This window comes from Bos indicus, chromosome 8 (genome assembly GCF_029378745.1).
Source record: "Bos indicus isolate NIAB-ARS_2022 breed Sahiwal x Tharparkar chromosome 8, NIAB-ARS_B.indTharparkar_mat_pri_1.0, whole genome shotgun sequence".
Lineage (NCBI taxonomy): Eukaryota > Metazoa > Chordata > Mammalia > Artiodactyla > Bovidae > Bos > Bos indicus.
This window is the reverse complement of record NC_091767.1, coordinates 47,674,417-47,695,257: the sequence shown is the minus strand read 5'-3', so window position 1 is coordinate 47,695,257 and position 20,841 is coordinate 47,674,417.

Genomic DNA, 20,841 nt, shown 5'->3' with positions numbered 1-20,841 from the left:
TTCACATTTAAGAAGACTCTTTCCATGAAGAAGCAAAGGTGGCTAGCCATTGATTGATCTAGTCCAGGTTTACATTATTCTTTCGCTAGGAATTTCAGGAAAATCTAGTGGAGAAACTGGTCAACCTTCCCTGGATTTGGTGCACATCCTTGAATAACCACTTTGGTTAGAGGGATGATGCAGTCTGATTGGCCTATCTGGGTTGCGTGTTCACCCTCATTCTGGTGGAAGCAAGGCTCTGAGGTAAAGGAAGAACAGTTTCCAAAATGAGACTGTGATGATGAATATCCACTAGAAAAGACATAAAAACACTTTATTATAAAATAAGCAATGGTAAAAACATTAATGCCCTTCTTGACTCTCTCTCCTTAAATCCCTCAGTCTTGGGAGGTTGAGCATGTGTGTGTACATATCTGAGTGCAGTTCCTCTTCAGGGTCTAGAGGGCAGTGCTGCTTTTGGTCTTAGAAAGGTGAGGGTCACATAGCGGGCCCAGGGTGCATAATTTACCAGCACAACATCAACTTAGTCTTCCTCTTGGTCTCACTCCAAACTCGGTAGTGCAGTTCTCCATTTATTGAGTTCTTGCTTTGACTACTTGTTACTGGGTTCACTGTGACTGAATCATTGTCCTGTTCCATAGGGTGACACCAGCCTGACCACTTCTAACTTTATGATTACCTTCTTTTAACTCCCCTTCTCCAGTTGCTGGGGATTCCAGTTTCTGCCATGTCATTTTTGGATTGAAACCTTGTTAACATCCCAGTTCTGCCAGGAATAGGTTTTCTTTCTGTAAACTTCTTATATAGAATTAAATACTGATGTCCTGATCCCTCTTTTCTGAGTTGCAACCCAACTTCCTGTAAAAACATCTTCCATTATCTTGGCTATTAGATTCACCTACTTAAATGTTCATTCTTTCACCTGTTAAATAATTATATTGTTTTTCCTCAATAAATATTATTTTGGTTCTCTTAGGTGCTTAGTCCTAGGTTAGGGCCGGAAAGAAAAATAATGAATGGTTCCTACCATCAAGATTTTAAGTTAAAATCTTAAGGACTTCCCTTGTGGTACAATATATAATAATCCACCTGCCAATGTAGGGGTCATGGGTTTGATCTCCTGGTTTAAGAGGGTTCCACATGCCGCAGAGCTGCTAAGCCTGTGCGGCACAACTACTGAACTCGCAATCTAAAGACTGAGCTGAAACTACTGAGCCCATGTGCCACAGCTACTGAAGCCCACACGCATAGAGCCTGTGCTCTGCAACAAGAGAAGCCACCACAGTGAGAAGCCCATGCCCGCAGCAAAGAGCAGTCCCTGCTCACCACAGTTAGAGGGAGCCTGCATGTAGCAACAAAAACCCAAATTAGCCAAAAATAAATAAATAATTTAGTTCAAAGAAAATCTTAAGAAAAGATTGCTTAATACTCTCCAAATTACTAGAGAGCACTAGGAATGCATATACAAAGGCCAGGCCTGAACAGAAAAGAGGGTCAGGAAGGCTTCCTGTGAATGTGGTCCTTGGTCCTTGAATGACTGGTAGTTAGCCGGAAATGGGAGCTATCCAAGCAAGAGGAACAGAATCTGCAAAGGCTCAGAGTCGTGAGAGAATACAAACACTTGAATTCTGTGTGTGATTTATATGGAAGTGTGTTAGCAGATAAGGAAATCAAGGTGTAGAAAATGACAAGATCATGAGGGGTTTTTAAGTCACAGAGGGGTGTTTGATCTTTTTTCCTAAAATAATTATCTGTCGCCTTCTTGAAGAGACTCCCTTCATATTTATTCATTTGAGGATTTTGGTGAATAGCAATTGAATTCTGCCTGTCTTCTTTTCTGTGTGACATATGTGCTGCATCAGTTCAGCTGAGCACTTAGACTTCTGTCTGAATGGCTGTACTTAAAAACCAGTACTGGATCACATTTTTTGAGATCCTTTTTGAATTTCCTGAGTCTGCTGAGACTTACTCTCTTATACTCTAAATTTCTGAAAATATTTAGTGATGGGCTAATCTCAGAGATGATGGAGAAAAACCTTCCTTTTGGAGAAAGGCAGAGGAACCAGAGATCAAATTGCCAACATCCATTGGATCATCAAAAAAGCAAGAGAGTTCCAGAAAAACATCTACTTCTGCTTTGTTGACTACACCAAAGCCTTTGACTGTGTGGATCACGACAAACTGTGGAAAATTCTTAAAGAGATGGGAATACCAGACCACCTGACCCGCCTCTTGAAAAACCTGTATGCAGGTCAGGAAGCAACAGTTAGAACTGGACATGGAGCCAACAGACTGGTTCCAAATTGGGAAAGGAGTACATCAAGGCTGTATATTGTCACCCTGCTTATTTAACATATATGCAGAGTACATCATGAGAAACTCTGGGCTGGAGGAAGCACAAGCTGAAATCAAGATTGCTGGGAGAAATATCAACAACCTCAGATATGCAGATGACACCACCCTTATGGCAGAAAGTGAAGAAGGACTAAAGAGCCACTTGATGAAAGTGAAAGAGGAGAGTGAAAAAGTTGGCTTAAACTCAGAAAACTAAGATCATGGCATCTGGTCCCATCACTTCATGGCAAATAGATGGGGAAACAGTGGAAACAGTGGCTGACTATTTTTCTGGGCTCCAAAATCACTGCACATGGTGATGGCAGCCATGAAATTAAAAGATGCTTACTCCTTGGAAGGAAAGTTATGACAAATCTAGACAGTATATTAAAAAGCAGACATTACTTTGTCAACAAAGTTCCATCTAGTCAAGGCTATGGTTTTTCCAGTGGTCATGTATGCATGTGAGAATTGGATTATAAAGAAAGCTGAGCACAGAAGAATTGATGCTTTTGAACTGTGGTGTTGGAGAAGACTCTTGAGAGTCCCCTGGACTGCAAAGAGATCCAACCAGTCCATCCTAAAGCAGATCAGTCCTGTGTTCACTGGTAGGACTGATGTTGAAGCTGAAACTCTAATACTTTGGCCACTTGATGTGAGGAGCTGACTCATTTGAAAAGACCCTGATGCTGGGAAAGATTGGGGGCAGGAGGAGAAGGGAACGACAGAGGATGAGATGGTTGGATGGCATCACCGACTCAATGGACATGGCTTTGGGTGAACTCTGGGAATTGCTGATGGACAAAAGGGCCTGGGGTGCTGTGGTTCATGTGGTCGCAAAGAGTCAGACACGACTGAGTGACTGAACTGAACTGAACTGAAGGTCAACACAACTGTGTTTTGTCACATTACAGTGCTGCCTTTTCTTTCATAATGCCATTAGCAGAAGAGAAGTATTTAAAACAAACATCTAAGAAGTGTGCCTCTTATACTTCCTCGTTTCTTAATTCACTGCAGTTGTTTTCTATGTAGGATGAACTGAGAAGTTCTGCAAAGTTGAGTCCAGTGCATATTTTCTCCTCCATGAAGTGGCTATAGGACTGAACTTTCTCCCTTTAGAATTTTGCTTTTGGATAAAGAACTTGTCTGGTGAAACTATCTTAAAAGAAAGCTATAGAATCGTAGCATCTTGGAAGAGTAGCATGTTTACATAAGGATAACAGATACCTGGCCTGTACGGTACCCATCCTCTACTTCTGCATATCAGCCATGGTACTCTTTGCCACTGAATCTCAATTGGGCCTTAAAATCTGTGCCAGAACATGCTCCAGAAGACATTACCAATTAATTAGAATAGGAGCAAAATCAGTTTGTTGTCAGTGCATGGATTGAGTTGGATTGAGTAGTTGATATAGCAAAAAGCCATCAGTAGAGGGTCATTAAAGCACTTACCTTTTGGTAAATGTAGGGAGTTGGGGGAAGAGGATGTCTTTCTGACTGTAGAGGAGTGGAGTTTTAAAGAAAAATCATATACCGCAAAAATAAGTGTTGGGACAGGGAAGTTCACAGTTTGTCTCTAAACTACCTCTGCCTGGTTACTTTGTATTTCTGTATGTTCTAATTCTCATAGAGAACTGAGAAGCTGTAAAAGAAAAAAAAAAAAAAAGACAGAAACAAAAAAACTCCCCACATTATGTAATTAAAAATATTCAGCCCATTAGTTTCTACCATTTCATAGATCTTTTAGGCTCTAGGGATGGTCTCTGCTGGGTAGAACACTGGCATAAAGTAATTACACTGGAACCTTGTAAGGATCGTAATTTCTGAAGTTACCTATTGATTAGGAAGCTTCTCTCTTCTGATCCTCTCAGGTCACTATAATTTATAGTTATTTATAAGGTATTTTAAAGGATATCACTTCCTGTTTTCACCTTCTTGATCAGAGCTTCCAAATGGATGAGCCCATTTTATCTAAAGAAAGATTCTGTTGAATAGAATCTGTTTTGTTTCCTCTCTTGCATGAGGTGTGACATACAAAAATAACAAAATTCATCTCACTAAATTTAAAAGGTCCTTTCTGTCATCTGTGTACAGATATATTTCTAGGTGGTTTGATAGAACAATTCCTTAGAGAGTTTGACTTCAGAAAACTGTATTTAGGAGCAGTTAATAAATAATGCCTGAGTGTTGAATAGGTACTGAGGACATATTCCAAAAGGAAGACCCTGGAATCCAGCCCACACAATGTTTCCATATTGGCCATCTTTCTTTAGACAGACATGGTGATTGGGGACTGTGGTCTTGAACAATTTTGGGGTTACTTTTTGTTTTGCAGCTATTGGAACTTTTTAAAAAGCCCTATACAGTGAAGTTCATTTATATAGTTCTGAGTAATTTTTTCCTGTGCTATTGTTCATGTCTATGGCCCTGCCAAAAAGAACATAGGCTTCAAATTAATTTTTCCTACACATACTATTTTATATGTGTTCTGTCTTTATTTTTGGTTGTTATGAGGTCACCAATTTTGTTTTCTCTTTGGTATCCAATATTCTTGGACAATTTTCTGTGGCCTCAGAGAGACTCAGAGGGAACAGATGTTGTATAAACCGTATCCCCCGCATGTTTTCCCAGTTATATTTTCCTTTTGAAAGAAAAAAGCAGAGGACAGCTCTTGTGTATGGAAACTTTTTTTAATGCCTAAAGACTATTTATTAAATCTACCCTACCTCTATTGTGAGAGAGAATGCTGCTTTTCAAATGGAATGATTGGTAGTCTCCAGCTGCTCGGAGGTTGATAAAGGACATTTTGTAGATACCTATAACTCTGGATAGCATATATGAGCTACAAATATTCCCTTATGTGGAGATCTTTTGAAACTCATATTAAGTTCCTGCAAAAGTCAGCTAGTCCAGGACCATATGTCAAAAATCTTAGCAGTGATTAATCACTCTACTTGGTTGAAAGACAGACAACTTCAGTGTCTATAAACTTTATTATCTGGGTTAAATACCTATTATATCCATGGGCCTGTTCCAATTTGCCAAGTAAAGCCAGAAGTCCACGTCACAACTTTTGTCCTGTTTTTCTGTGTAAATGTTGTGCCCCCTCCGCTGCAAATGTTTGAAATAAGCTGAATAAACAGGACACAGTAGGTAACCTGGGGAGTGTTTTAATCAGAAATATTTTCACTCATGGGGTAAGGCTTTGTATAACCTACTAGGAGTTGTGATTTGAACCACCCATTGCAAGCAATAAAGCATTGAAATGAGGATGTATTTTTAATCAGATTTCCAGCTCCATATTTATTTATTTTTTTTGGTCAGTTGCTCATATAAAACTTCATTGTGAATTGTGCAGATGCATAACTCTACCTGCCTATTGGGCAATATGTTCAAATGTCAACTTTTCTTCCCAGATAATTTTTTCCATCATGCTTTTTCTTCCAAGTGTCAGAAGATAATATAAAAACACAAATGCATTGAAAAGGCAAATGCGAAAGAAAGCCTATCCTTTTGCATTGCACATCTTAGTATCGGGTAGCTGATTTCCAATGCACACTGGGTTCTAGTGTCTTCTAAATGATAATTTGGCCTTACAGCATCAACGTGGTGAGATATGAGAAAAAAATTTGTTTATTTAGCTTTCTAAAAACATATTTTGCTATAAACTGTATCCTAAAATGTCATGTAATATATATGTGTAACATTTATGTACCATGTACACTAATAATAAACTGAACACCTATGTAATCACACCTATCTTATGAAATATATCCATACCTTCTAAGTCCTTTGCATGTCCTTTCCTGAAACCCCTCCTATCCATCTACTCAGAGATACTTCTATTTTAAAAGCTGTTACCGTCTCTTACTTTTATTTTAGAATTGTATATCTGCATGTTTCCATAAATTATTTTTGAGCATGCAGAATTCAAAAATGACTTTTGAACTTCCTGTTAATATAAATAAATACATACATATGGCTGATTCATGTTGAGGTTTGACAGAAAACAGCAAAATCCTGTAAAGCAATTATCCTTCAATAAAAAAAATAATTAATTAAAAATATATTTTGTCTTTATTTTGCTCAACATTATGCTTCATGTTAATGTGGTTAACTGTGGTTCATTTATTTTCACTACTGTATAGTATTCCATTGTATGAAAGGAAATCCCCTACTATTTATTTTAGCCATTCTACCAAAGGTCATTTTGAGCTGATATTTATGTTTTCTTATTGCAAAAATATTGCTAGAGAGATTCCTGGTCCATGTTGCCTGGTAATTATGGATAAGAGGTTTTCTAAGACATATATATATATATATATATATATATATATATATATATTTATCTAGTAGTGGAGTTACTGAGTTGTAGAGTTTGGACAAATTCTACTTTCTCGATATTGCTATCCAGCAGTTGGTTTTTATTCAATTTTTTAAAAAGTGTATTTTAAAGAAATCAAACTTGTGAATGCAATTTAAACTTGATGTTAAATTCTATTTTCCCTAGCCACCACATGCCAAGAGAATGGCCCCTGGTTTATAGTTATAAACTATAGACCTGCATGAAGCTATTGTTGGTAGCTTTGCTGTATTTTTTTCTTTCTTGTCCTTTCTGATTGTATGTAATTAGTCCAGGCAAGTTTCGTTAGAGTAATGCCATGGTTCCTTGGCTGACTCATCCCTATAGTCTTTCCTATTAGTGATATGATGAACAGTCTTTCTCTGCATCTGTAACTGAAGTGGTCATAGGTTGTTTGATCTGTCACCCTATCCTTCTGGGAATAGAATTCCTCATCTTTTTGAACAATTTTTAAAATTTATTTTTAATTGATAAAATATATGTAATATAAAATTTACCATCTCAACCATTTTAAAGAGTACAGTTTAACAGTAGTTTAATGTTCACATTGTGTCAATGCATGCTAAGTTGCTTCAGTTGTGTCTGACTCTTTGCGACCCCATGGACTGTAGCTGGCAGGCTCCTCTGTCTATGTGATTCTCCAGGCAAGAATACTGGCATGGGTTGCCATTTCCTCCTCTAGGGGATCTTCTGGACCCGGGAATTGAACCTATGTCTCTTGTGGCTCCTGCGTTGCAGGCAGATTCTTTACTGGTGAGCCACGGGGGAAGCCCAGTGTTCACATTATTGTAGACCAGTTGCCAGAGCTCCTTTTATCTTGCAAACTGAAACTCTGTATCCATGAAACAATAATTCCCCATCCCTCTGTTCCCCCAATTCCTGGCAGTCACCATTCTACTTTCTATCTCTATAAATTTGACCACTCTAGGTACTTCACATAGGTGGTAGCACATAGTATTTGTATTTTTGTGACTGTCATTTCACTTGGCAAAATGTCTTTAGGGTTCATCTATGTTGTACCATGTGTCAGAATTTCCTTCATTTTTAAGATTGAATAATATTCCATTGTATGTTTTCCAAATTGTTTTTCTATTCATTCATCAATGGGCACGTGTGTTGCTTCTAACTTTTGTCTTCTGTTGATAATACTGCTATGATTGGGGTGTACAAATACCACTTCAGGACCCTGCTTTCAGTTCTTTTGGGTGCATACCCCAAAGTGGAATTGTTATTGTACTTCCTTTTCTTTGAGGAGTACTCCCCCCTACAGGTGGTGCTAGTGGTAAAGAATCTGCCTGCCAGTGTAGGTGATGTAAGAGATGCGAGTTCAATCCGTGGGTCAGGAAGATCCCCTGGAGAAGGAAATGGCCACCCACTCCAATATTCTTGCCTGGAAAATCCCATGAACAGAGGAGCCTGGCAGACTATAGTCTATAGGGTTGCAAAGAGTCGATCACGACTGAAGCGACATGGCATGCATGCATACACCCCTACCCCATTCCAATTGTGTGGTTCTGGTGGAGGCTGCCAATTCAGTCAACACCATGCCTTTTCTTGTCACAGTTGACTGGCTGACAGGTGAATATCTGATCCAAACAAAATCAATAAGAGTTCTTCCCTGGGAGTTTTCGGAGCAGAGAAAATAATTCAACCTGTGATGCTTAGATGCTGTCACTGCCCAGATGCTCTGTCATGTGGAGATGACCCTTCTATGAGAGGAGAAAATGAAACCATTAGGCAGAAAAAAAGTAGAGATTAAAAAGTCTTTCTGGCACTTTCTTTACTGTTTCTTTCTCCAGTCATATGGCCTAATAAATTCCTCCCTTTAGTCAGTCAGTTTGAATAGAACTTCTGTTTTTTATAGTGACTAATACAGTGTCATAATTATACCTGCCTTATGCACTAGGGAAATTCAACTTTATATTGGTCAAAGGTCAACATTGATTTCTACAATTCTGAAGGCTGTTTTAATGAAATGAGAAGAAATATAATGATATAAAACAGAGTTAATTGTGCACCACATCCCCTATTGAAACTGGCAGTAGGGAAGAATGAAAGAATGAAACTGATAAAGTTTGAAATTAAACATATTTCTATAGTAGGTAATAGAATTTCATTGTTGTACCGAGTGGGAAGACATATATCTTCTCTTCTTCATATAGGAGGAAAAATATGATGTTCAGAGTATTTGTGGCTGATTTAAGATAGTTGCTAAGTTGTGCCTTTGAGGTTCTAGAAGGAGTTGTGAACAGAACATTAAATTATGAGGCATTTTCTGATGTGTGCATCCTAAGCCATGAGGGATTTGTTGATGTGCTAATGAAAATAGTTGATTGAAGTAATATAAAACCTTAGAATAGAAGTTGATTCTGAGGGACAGAAGTTTAAATGGGTGTTCCCTTTTTTTTTTCTTGGACTGAAAATAAAATTAAGTAAAATCTTCATCCTGTATGGGGGAGACTCTAGATAGGGAAGTAATTTGAACTTCTCCAAGAAAGAGTTATAGAAGATGCTGATAACCAGGAGATTAAGAAATGAGATAGAGGGCTACAGTTGATGACTTTAGATATTATTTCACTTTTTAAAAGTTGGTAACAAGTTGTAAAGTGATTTCCCATGGTGTTGGCAGAGTAGGTGTTGGGGAATAGAACAATTGCTCCTTTGAGGGAGCTTGTTGGGTGTTTGCCTCCTGTAGCTAGATTTTTCTATTTAAGAGAGCCATCTGCTTCATTAAACTTTCCAAGATCAGGCACTATCTACAGGGAGTTCCACAATACCTTAAAACTGAGAGCTGCAGCAGAGTTTTAAGTTGCTGCCAGAAAACCAGATGTTAACCAGACTGTCAAGTTCTTTTTTCGTTCCAGAACCAAAGATTTCAAGTGAGACTGAGTGAATGCAAATGTTGGACAATCCTTATAGTTAGAGTTGGGAGCCAGCATTGGCCTCCTTTGGCCTCTGTTCATGAAGCACCTCCAGACTCAGTCAAAGGGAACTCTATTTATGGTTTTAAAAAAAGAGGGAGTGTAGAGGGAGAAATTCTGGCCTTTCACATTCTCTAATGCACATTCCTTACTGAGAAATTACATGTGCTAAATGCTGGGGAATTCAATAGATATTCCCAGGGCTGTTTCCTTAATCCAACATGCATTTCTCCAAGTTTTGGTTGGGTTTTCATTTCTAATTGTACCCTGCAGACTGCCTACTGATCTCAAAAAGATTGAATGGAGGGAAAATATGTAATGGAAACTGAAAATGAAAACTGCTCCTTTCACGTCCCCCAAGAACTGACATTTGAATATCTGAATTATTTGGACTGGATCTCTCAGTACAGATTTGCAGGCATGAAAATAAGTATATGATTTCTAGAAACAAATGCTGAGGGGGGCTGTGTGGTTAAATACTCTGGGGGGTAGGAAGGCATCCATTTTTGTTTTGACAAGTGCTAATATATTTCCTGGGATTAGGGAGTTCAGAGGTTCTCCCTATACCAACCAAACAAGGTAACATTCGTGTGTTTTTAGGGATCCAAAACTTATTTTCTCCTTTTAACCTCTTTTCAAATTAAACTAAATCAAACACCAAGCAACTGAACAGCAACAGCAAAGCAAAACAAAAACAGTCCTTCCTTGTTTCTAACTGTGGGTCTTATGTTTTCAAAATGAAAAGAATATGTTTTAGGTGAATCCATTCTAACATTAACTATTATTCTCTCATTTCGTTAGATAGAATCAAGAAAGAAAAACCTCAATTCTGTTGACAGGTTTGATTTATCTAGCATGGCTTTTAATTTAATATTTTACTATTTAAATAGGTCTTTATAATTATTGCTATTGAAGTATAGTTGCTGTACAATATTAAGTTATAGGTATAGAATATAGTGATTCACAATTTTTAAAGATTACACTCCATGTATGAAATGGTTAACATGGAATATCGGAGAAGGCAATGGCACCCGACTCCAGTACTCTTGCCTGGAAAATACTATGGACGGAGGAGCCTGGTAGGCTGCAGTCCATGGGGTCGCTAAGAGTAGGACATGACTGAGTGACTTCACTTTCACTTTTCACTTTCATGCATTGGAGAAGGAAATGACAACCCACTCCAGTGTTCTTGCCTGGAGAATCCCAGGGACGGGGGAGCCTGGTGGGCTGCCATCTATGGGGTCGCACAGAGTCGGACACGACTGAAGTGACTTAGCAGCAGCAGCAACATGAAATATTGTTTATATTCTGTGTTGTACAGTATATCCTTACAGCTCATTTTATACCTAGTAGTTTATACCTCTTAATCCTTACCTCTATATTGCCCCTCATCCTTTCTTTCTCTCTAACCACTAATTTGTTCTATCTGTGAGTCTGCTTCTTTTGTGTAATATTAATCAGCTTGTTGTGTTTTTTAAATGCTGTATATATGATATTATACAGTATTTGTCTTTCTCTGACTTTATTTAACTTAGCATAATGCCTTCCAGGTCCATCCGTGTTGCTGCAAATGGTAAAATTTCATTCTTTTATTTTATAAAAATAATCTGTTTTAATTATTATTTATTTAACTGAAGTTGGCCATATTTATTTAACTGAATCCATAGCTATTAATGGGCTTCCAAGGTAGCTAAATGGGTAAAGAACTTGCCTGCCAGTGAAGGAGATGTAAGAGGTGTAGGTTTGATCCCTGGGCTGGGAAGATTCCCTTGGAGGAGGGCATGACAACCCAGTATTCTTATCTGGAGAATCCCCATGGACAGAGGAGCCTGGTGGGCTACAGTCCGTGGGGTCACAAAAAGTCGGACATGACTGAGCGACTGACATACACACACACACAAACATACACATAATTATTAATACTTATGAAAATCTTTTAATAGCACTAGGAGAATAAAAATATGTTGAATTCTTGTCATGCCAGATGTAAAGATCTTCCATACAAATTACTTGAATGTCCTGATTCTGTTTTTGACCCACTGATGTGTCTTACTGTCATTGCAAACAAAAAGACCTGATTTCTCCTCTGTGATAGGGGCATGGTTTTCTGTCATAACATGTATGCTTCTATTATTTAAAAGTATTTCAATTAAATTGCTCATTTCCATCATTGGAGTCTGCAAATATTTGGACTCAAATAGTATTGTCATAGTTTATTTCAATAATAGAATGAGGAACTGGCTTAACACATCCCATAAGATGTGTTTAGTTGCTAAGTCATGTCTGACTTTGCAACCCTGTGAACTGTAGCACGCCAGGCTCCTCTGTCTTCCACTGTCTGTCAGAGTTTATGCAAATTCACGTTCATTGAGTCCGTGATGCTATCTTACCATCTCATCCTCTGCCACCACCTTCTCCTTTTGCCTTCAGTCTTTCCCAGCATCAGGGTCTTTTCTAATGAGTTGGCTCTTTGCATCAGGTGGCCAAAGTGTTGGAGCTTCAGCTTCAGCATCAGTCCTTCCAATGAATATTCAGGGTTGATTTATTTTTTGATTTCCTTTAGGGTTAACTGGTTTGATCTCCTTTTAGTTCAAGTAGATGTGTAGGGTCAGGAATATTCCATTTATTAGTGTCCTTCATTCTTCACCTACATCAGAGGCCTACTTCTGTTCAGCTTCCTTGAGGACCCTCATGGAGAGTTTAATGAAACAAACTCTTCCATTGCTAAGGAAGGAAAAGCCTATATTTCCTACATTTCTACCTTTACAGATAGAATTTTTTTGTTCACAGAAAGAAGATTCTTACTTACCAATTTCAAAAGATATAAATTGCTATATTAACATCACCTCTCAACTCTGTAGGATTTTCCATAGCTGCTTTTGTGATCATTTATGATATTTTACATCTTTCTGTTTTTAGCACATACTATCCAATCAAATCAGTGTAGCCTTCTGAAGCACTAGTTTGCAACTGCAGGAGAAGCATCCTGTTCCCTGTAATAACAATAGTTTAAGGTTGCTGGCATCAATTTTTTCCTTCACTGCTGGCAAGCAGAAAGCTCATCATCATGGGTACACTGTTCTTTTTCCAACTCTATTTCCTTCTCTCCAAGTAACAATGTATTATACTGTCACTCCCTAGAAAACCTTGGGTTTCTGCTACTCAACCATAGAGCTGCTACAGACAGAATAGCTTTTTTATCAAATGAGCCATGGATTTTAAAACTGCCAATTCAATATGAATTAACATCAAGTTTCACTTAAAAAATGAGAATATCACTCAAAGAACATTTGAAACCAAAAAAGCAGTCATATCTTAAAAAAAAATTAATCATCATAATCCCTTTTCAAGAATTCTCTTCACTCCTAGAATCTGCAAATAATATGCCCCAGATTTTCTTTACAAATCTGAGTAGTCTGCTTTTCACTTTTCCAAGTATGAGAAACTTCTTGGCTATTTGCCTGGGTTGTTCAGCTCCTACACTACCAAACCAAATCTGAATCAATTTTAGACCAATACTGATATAAAAAAAGGAGAAAGCCCTGCAGAGATCTCAGCAGTACAACCAACTAAATATAGCTTTCGACCATTCTAACACTAGAACTAAATTGTGAGTTCCTTTTTGGCAGAGGCCATGCCTCTTTCTTTCCATCTTCCCAGTTCTGCCTATCACAGAACTGAGCATGTAGTAGGTACTCAATAAATACTCTGAACAATTATGTCTCTTTTTTTCTCCAGCTCAAAAAGCACACTCATTAGACAGCTTTAAGAAAATGTAAGAAGAAGAAAAAATTCACTGAAGACCTTGCAAGCCAAATTTCAGCACAGCTGGTTTAGTAAATGCATAGTTTGAAGAAAGGCCTCTCTTGACTGTGCTGGTGCTCACTGTCAGGTCATTTCCCCAGCCCACTCTTTCTCATTCCCTGTAATCCCCAAAATAGTTCTTAAATACCTTTGCATATGAAAAATTCACATCTGCCATGATTACAGCTGGCTGAATGAGACATCACATTCATACTACTATGCCCCCGTTGTTGGGTTTAAGGGAATTCAGAAATTTACACATTGATAATTGTATCAGAGCCCTTGTATCTATCCAGTCACTTATGTGATGAGTGCTCAATATGAACTGGGTCATTCTATGCTCTAAGAAAACAATAGTGAACAAAATAGACCTGTCTCTTTCATCCTAGAGCATAACACCTGGTGAGAGAGAACAGAAGTAAGAGAACAGAAGAGAACAAGTAAGCAATAGAGTAAGCATAGAGTTCTGAGAAAATCAGGAAGCAAGAGGAATAGGAGTTGCTTTTTAAAAAAAATTTATTGTGGTATAGTTGATTTAAAATGTGTTAGTTTCAGGTGTACAGTAAATTGATCTATATATTTATGTAAAGTGAACATATATTTTTTTTCAGATTCTTTGCCCTTATAAGTCATCACAGAATATTGAATAGAGTTCTCTGTGCTATGAAGTAGATCTTTGTTGGTTATCTGTGTAACATACATATACTAGTGTGGGTTTGTTAATCCCAAACTCCTGGTTTATCCCTCCCTCCCCACACTACTTTTCCCCTTTGGTAATTGTAAAGTTTGTTTCACTATCTGTAAGTCTGTTTCCATTTTGTAAAGAAGTTCACTTGTGTCATTTTAAAAATTAGATTCCATACATGAGTGATAGCCTATGATGTTTGTCTTTCTCTGTTTGACTTACTTCACTTAGTGTGATAACCTCTAGGTGCATCCATGTTGCTGCAAATGGCATTTTTCATTCTTTTTTATGACTAATATTCCATTCTATATATGTACCATAACTTCTTTATCCCTTCATCTGTTGATAGGCATTTAGGTTTCTTCTATCTCTTGGCTGTTGTAAACAGTGCTGCAGTGAACACTGAAGTGTTTGTGTCCTTCTGAACTGGTTTTCTCTGGATATATGCCCAGGAGTAGAATTGCTAGATCATATGGTAGTTCTATTTTCAGCTTTTTAAAGAACCTCCATACTCTTCTCCATAGTGGCTATAACCAGTTTACATTCCCACCAACAATGTAGGAGGGGATTCCCTTTTTTTCACACCACCTCCAGTATTTAATGTTCATTTTGTTGAGACATTTGCACTTCTGTTTATCAGGGATATTGACTTGTTTTCTTCCCTTGTACTATCCTTATCTAGCTTTTGTATCAGAGTAATTTTGACCTTTTAAATGATTTTGAAAGTGTTCCTTCCTCTTCAGTTTTTTGGAAGTGTTTGAGAATTGGTGGTAAGTCTTCTTAAAATATTTAGTAGAATTGATCAGTGAAACCATCTGATTCTGGGCTTTTGTTGTTGCTGTTGGGAGATTTTTGATACTGGTTAAGTCTCCTTATTTTTTGTTGGTCTGTTCAGATTTTCTTTTTCTTCATAATTCAGTCTTGGTAGTTTGCAGCTTTCTAGGAAAGTATCCATGTCTTCTAGGTTGTCTAATTTGTTGAAGCATAATTGTTCACAGTATCTCATGATCATTTGTATCTGTGAGGTATTAATAGTAATGGCTCCTGTTTTGAGCCTTCTCTTTTTTTTTCTTTGGTTAGTCTACCTAACATTTCTTAATTTTGTTTCTCTTTCCAAAGAACTGATTTTTTATTTTGTTAGTCTTTTCTATTTTCCCCTATTCTCTATTCCACTCATTTCTGCTCTAATCTTTTTTATTTCCTTCTTTCTGCCAATTCTGGGCTTACTTTGTTCTTTTTATTTCCTTGAAGTATAATGTCAGACTTTGAGATCTTTCTTTTTTATTGATGTAAGTGTTCATAGCTATGAACTTTCATCTTAGAATTGTTTTGATATGCTGTGTTCCTCTTTTATTTGTCTTGCTGTCAAGATTTTTTAAATTTCCCTTTTGATTTCTTCTTTGATCTTTGGTTGTTCAAGAATGTTGTTTACTTTTTATGTCTTTGTGTATTTTCCAACTTTCTTTTTGTTACCGACTTTTAGTTTCGTGTCATGTGTCAAAACAGATCCTGGAAATAAGTCTGATCTTGAATTTGTTTTTGTGGCCTAACATATGATCTATCCTAGAAAATATTTCACACACTTGATAAGAGTGTGTATTCTGTTACTGTTAGGTGTTTTTTGTACGTCTATTAGACCCATTTGATATAATGTTGTTCAGATCTGCTGTTCCCTTATTGATTCTGTCTGGATAATCTGTCCATTGTTGAAAGTAGAGTATCAAAATCTCCAATTATTATTGTATTGCTGTTTATTTCTCCTCTTAGTTGTTAGTATTTGTTTTATATATTTAGGTGCTCTGATGTTGAGTGCATGCATATTTACAATTTTTATACCTTCTTGGATTGCTCCTTTAATCATTATATTATGACCTTTTCTCTCTTGTGACCATTATTAAATTATTATTATTATTTTTTGCTATAAGCTGTCTTTTGATTACCATTTGCTTGAAATTTTTCCATCCCTTTACTCTCAACCTATATGTGTCCTTAAACCTATAGTCTCTTGTAGGCAGCAAATCATTGGATTTTGTTTTTTAATTTAAAAAAAAAAACAAAACTATTCAACCATTTTTTATTTGAATAGAAAATTTAATTGATTTATATTTAAGGTAATTATTGATAGTAGGAACTTCCTATTGGCATTTTTATTGTTTTTGGATCCCTTATTCCTTGCTGCTTCTCTAACTGTCTTCCTTTGTCATTTGAAGACCTTTGGGGTAGTATGCTTTGTTTTTTTTTTGATCATAATCTTTGATTTATTTATTACAGATTTTTATATTGTGGTTATCATGAAACTTAAAATATTTTATAGTTATAATATGCTGTTTTGAGTTGATAACTTTGATAGCGTATCAGTTCAGTTCAGTTCAGTTGCTCAGTTGTTTTCTCTCCCCTCATACATTTAAGGTTTTGGTGTTACAATATTTCTTTTATTTATATTGTGTATCCAATACATAATTAATATGTAGTTTTAAAAAATGTTAATTTTTTAACTTTTAGGCCAGAATTGTAATTTATTCACCATTATTACAATTTAGGGAATGTGGCTTCATGATATATTTACCATTTCCAGTGAGTTTTACACATTATGTGTTTTTTACCATATTGATTACAGTAAGTCCCTTAGGTACAATCAAATTCCATTCCTAGAGTGCGTTTGTAAGACCAATTTGTTAAGTCCAACAAAATTAGTCTAGGTATCCAACTAACACAATTAGTTATATAGTGCTATACTGCTATAGACTTACAATACTTTTCACACAAATAATACATAAAAAACAAACACAAAAAATTGAAAAACATTTTAATCTTACAGTATAGTACCTTGAAAAGTACAGTAGTGCCAGCTACATTCAGTTCAGTTCCGTCACTCAGTTGTGTCCGACTCTCTGTGACCCCATGAATCGCAGCACACCAGGCCTCCCTGTCCATCACCAACTCCCGGAGTTCACTCAGACTCAACGTCCATCGAGTCAGTGATGCCATCCAGCCATCTCATCCTCTGTCATCCCCTTCTCCTCCTGCCCCCAATCCCTCCCAGCATCAGAATCTTTTCCAATGAGTCAACACTTCACATTACCACTGCTTTTATGCTTACTTCTGAACATCCTGGGCTTGAAATAAAGATAGTGTACTACTGTACTCTATATAGTACTATATAGTAAAGCACACAAAAGTACAACCATTTATACCATTTATAGAGGATGGTACCATTTATAGAGTACCATTTATAAAGGATGAATGCATGTGACAGTGGGCTTCTCAACTAGATGATACTGGGCTAAACTCCATATTAGACAGGGTCACAGATCAAGATCCTCAGCTGGACAGAGGCTCAGGCTGTACTCTGTGATCAGGCAGGGCCATGGGCTGTGCTCCACAGTTGGGAAAGGTTGGCTGGGCTCTCTGGTTGGGTAGGGCCTCCAACTGTACCCTCCAGTTGGGTATGGCTGGAGACTGAACTGTGGTCAGGCTAGGTCACTGTCTGGGCTCCCTGGTTGAGTGGGACTTCAGGCTATGCTCTGCAATTTGGGTGAGTTCACTGGCTAGCCACCCTCCCTGGACAAAACCATAAGCTGTGCGCAGAAATTAGGCTGACTGTACAGTCAGGTTTGTAGGCTGGCCTCCAAGGCTGCTCAGTAACACTGTTGAGGCTTGCTGATTGTGTGAGACTAGAAGTTACCCTCAACAGTTGGGCAGGGCTGCTGGCTGCTGGGCAGCTCCATAGCTGGTACAGCTCATTGGCTGGGGATCCAAGTCAGGCAGAACTGTCAGCCAAGCTCCCTGGCTAGACAGGTCCATCATTTCAGCTCTGCTAATGGGCAGAGTCGCTGGCTTAGAAATCTGCTTTGGCATTACTGCAAGCAGGAAGGCTGTCCATCATAATCTGTTGCTGTAAGCTCTGGCGCCTTCTCTGTCTCTATCTGATCACCAGCGGTTGAGCTCCTCAGGTTCCCCTAGTGTTCCCCGTAAGGGCCTGAATGGGCCTCCTAGGGAAGCATCCCACAATGTTGAGGAACCTGGTTGTCCACTTTGGGCTTACTTTCTCCCCTAGAGAAATCTTAGGCCAGGGTTGAGGTTGGCTTTTCTTCCTATGGCACTGTACTGGTTCGAGGCAGAGGTGATGAAGTCAAAGTGCACTCCTCTTTCCTTTCTAAGGTAGTCCTTCTTTGTCTGTGTGGTCCAGGGGGCTTCAGCCTCATCCTCAGATTCTTGGATTTTCACAATCGTATTTTGTCTATGAAGAGTTGCTCGTTGATCTTCTTGTGAGAGAGACTGAAGTCAGGAACAAATAACGTCACCATTTTGATGATATCACTCCTCTTTTCATGATCTGCTACTTTCTGAAGTTTATCCTTGGACCTTATGCACACAGGAAGAATTAGAGCTATGCTGTGCCTTTGAAGATAATTAGTACCTTTACATAATGTGTAAGAGGAAACTATTTTACTCATGTTCTGTGACCTTGAAAGCATGACCTGAAAGAATCTAAAAGCAGAATAGCTTTATTTTCCTTAAATTGTGTGTGTGATAAAGGGCATTTCTAACAACAGGTTATTGTTGTTGGTCAGTTGATCAGTCATGTCCAACTCTTTGCAACCCAATGGACTGCAGCATGCAAGGCTTCCCTGTCCATCACCATCTCCTGGAGCTTGCTCAAACTGTGTCCATTGAGTTGGTGATGCCATCCAAACATCTTGTCCTTTGTTGTCCCCTTTTCCTCCTCCCTTCAGTCTTTCCCAGCATCAGGATCTTTTCTAATGAGTCAGTCTTCATATCAGCTGGCTGAAGTATTGGAGCTTCAGCTTCAGCATCAGTCCTTCCAATGAACACCCAGGACTGATCTCCTTTAGGATGGACTGATTGGATCTCCTTGCAGTCCAAGGGACTCTCAAGAGTCTTCTCCAACACCACAATTCAAAAGCATCGATTCTTTGGTGCTCAGCCTTCTTTATGATCCAATTCTCACATCCATAAATGACTACTGGAAAAACCATAGCTTTGACTATACAGACTTTGTATATAGCATTGACTGTATTACTTTGTCGGCAAAGTAATGTCTCTTTTTTTTAATACGCTGTTTAGGTTTGTCATAACTTTCCTTACAAGGAGCAAGTGTCATTTAATGTCATGGCTGTAGTCACCATCTGCAGTGATTTTGGAGCCCAAGAAAATAAAGTCTGTCACTGTTTCCATTGTTTTTCCATCTATTTGCCATGAAGTGACGGGACCGGCTGCCATGATCTTAGTTATTTAAATGTTGAATTTTAAGCCATTTTTTTCACTCTCCTCTTTCACTTTCATCAAGAAGCTCTTTAGTTCCTCTTCGCTTTCTGCCATAAGGGTGGTGTCATCTACATATCTGCTGCTGCTGCTGCTAAGTCACTTCAGTCGTATCCAACGCTGTGCGACTCCATAGACGGCAGTCCAACAGGCTCCGCCGTCCTTGGGATTCTCCAGGCAAGAACACTGGAGTGGGTTGCCATTTCCTTCTCCAGTGCATGAAAATGAAAAGTGAAAGTGAAGTCGTTCAGTCATGTCTGACTCTTAGCGACCCCATGGACTGCAGCCTCCGTCCATGGGATTTTCCAGGCAAGAGTACTGGAGTGGGTTCTGCATATCTGAGGTTACTGATATTCCTCCTGGCAATCTTGATTCTGGCTTGTGCTTCATCCAGCCCAGCATTTTGCATGATGTCCTATTTGTAAGTTAAATAAGCAGGGTGACAGTATGCAGCCTTGACATACTACTTTCCCAATTTTGAACAAGTCCATTGTTTCATGTCCAGTTCTAACTGTTGCTTCTTGACCTGCATACAGGTTTCTCAGGGGGCAGTTAAGGTGGTCTGATATTCCCATTTCTTTAATAATTTTCTAGTTTTTTGTGATCCACACAAAGGCTTTACCATAGTCAGTGAAGCAGAAGTAGAGGTTTTTTCTGGTATTCTCTTGTTTTTTCTATGATCCAATGGATGTGGGTAATTTGCTAGCAACAGGTAGCAGTTTTCAAATGACTTGAATAAAAAATCATGAAGACTGCTGATTTGAATCTCAGTATGCATGTATGGATGTGAGAGTTGGACTATAAAGAAAGCGGAGTGCCGAAGAATTGATGCTTTTGAACTGTGGTGTTGGAGAAGACTCTTGAGAGTCCCTTGGACTGCAAGGAGATCCAGCCAGTCCACCCTAAAGGAGATCAGTCCTGGGTGTTCGTTGGAAGGACTGACGTTGAAGCTGAAACTCCCAACACTTTGGCCACCTGATGTGAAGAAGTGACTCATTTGAAAAGACCCTGATGATGGGAAAGATTGAGGGCAGGAGGAGAAGGGGATGACAGAGGATGAGATGGTTGGATGGCATCACCAATTCAATGGACATGAGTTTGGGTAAACTCCAGGAGTTGGTGATGGACAGGGAGGCCTGGTGTGCTGCAGTTCATGGGATTACAAAGAATTGGACACGACTGAGTGACTGAATTGAACTGATGCTTACTTATTAACAGTGAGACCATAAGCATGTTAAACCTCTCTGAACCTCAGTTTGCTCATCTGTAAGATGGGGAAAATGTCTGTTTTTCAGCTTTCTTAAGGACATTTAATGAAATATTCTCTCTGGAAGTTTATGTCCAAAGCCTAGCATTTAATAGACACGCAATGGATGTAAGCATTCTCATTCATTATGGATGACTGCAAAAGCCTGTGCATTTTTCAGTATCTGGAAGCTGAGAATTTG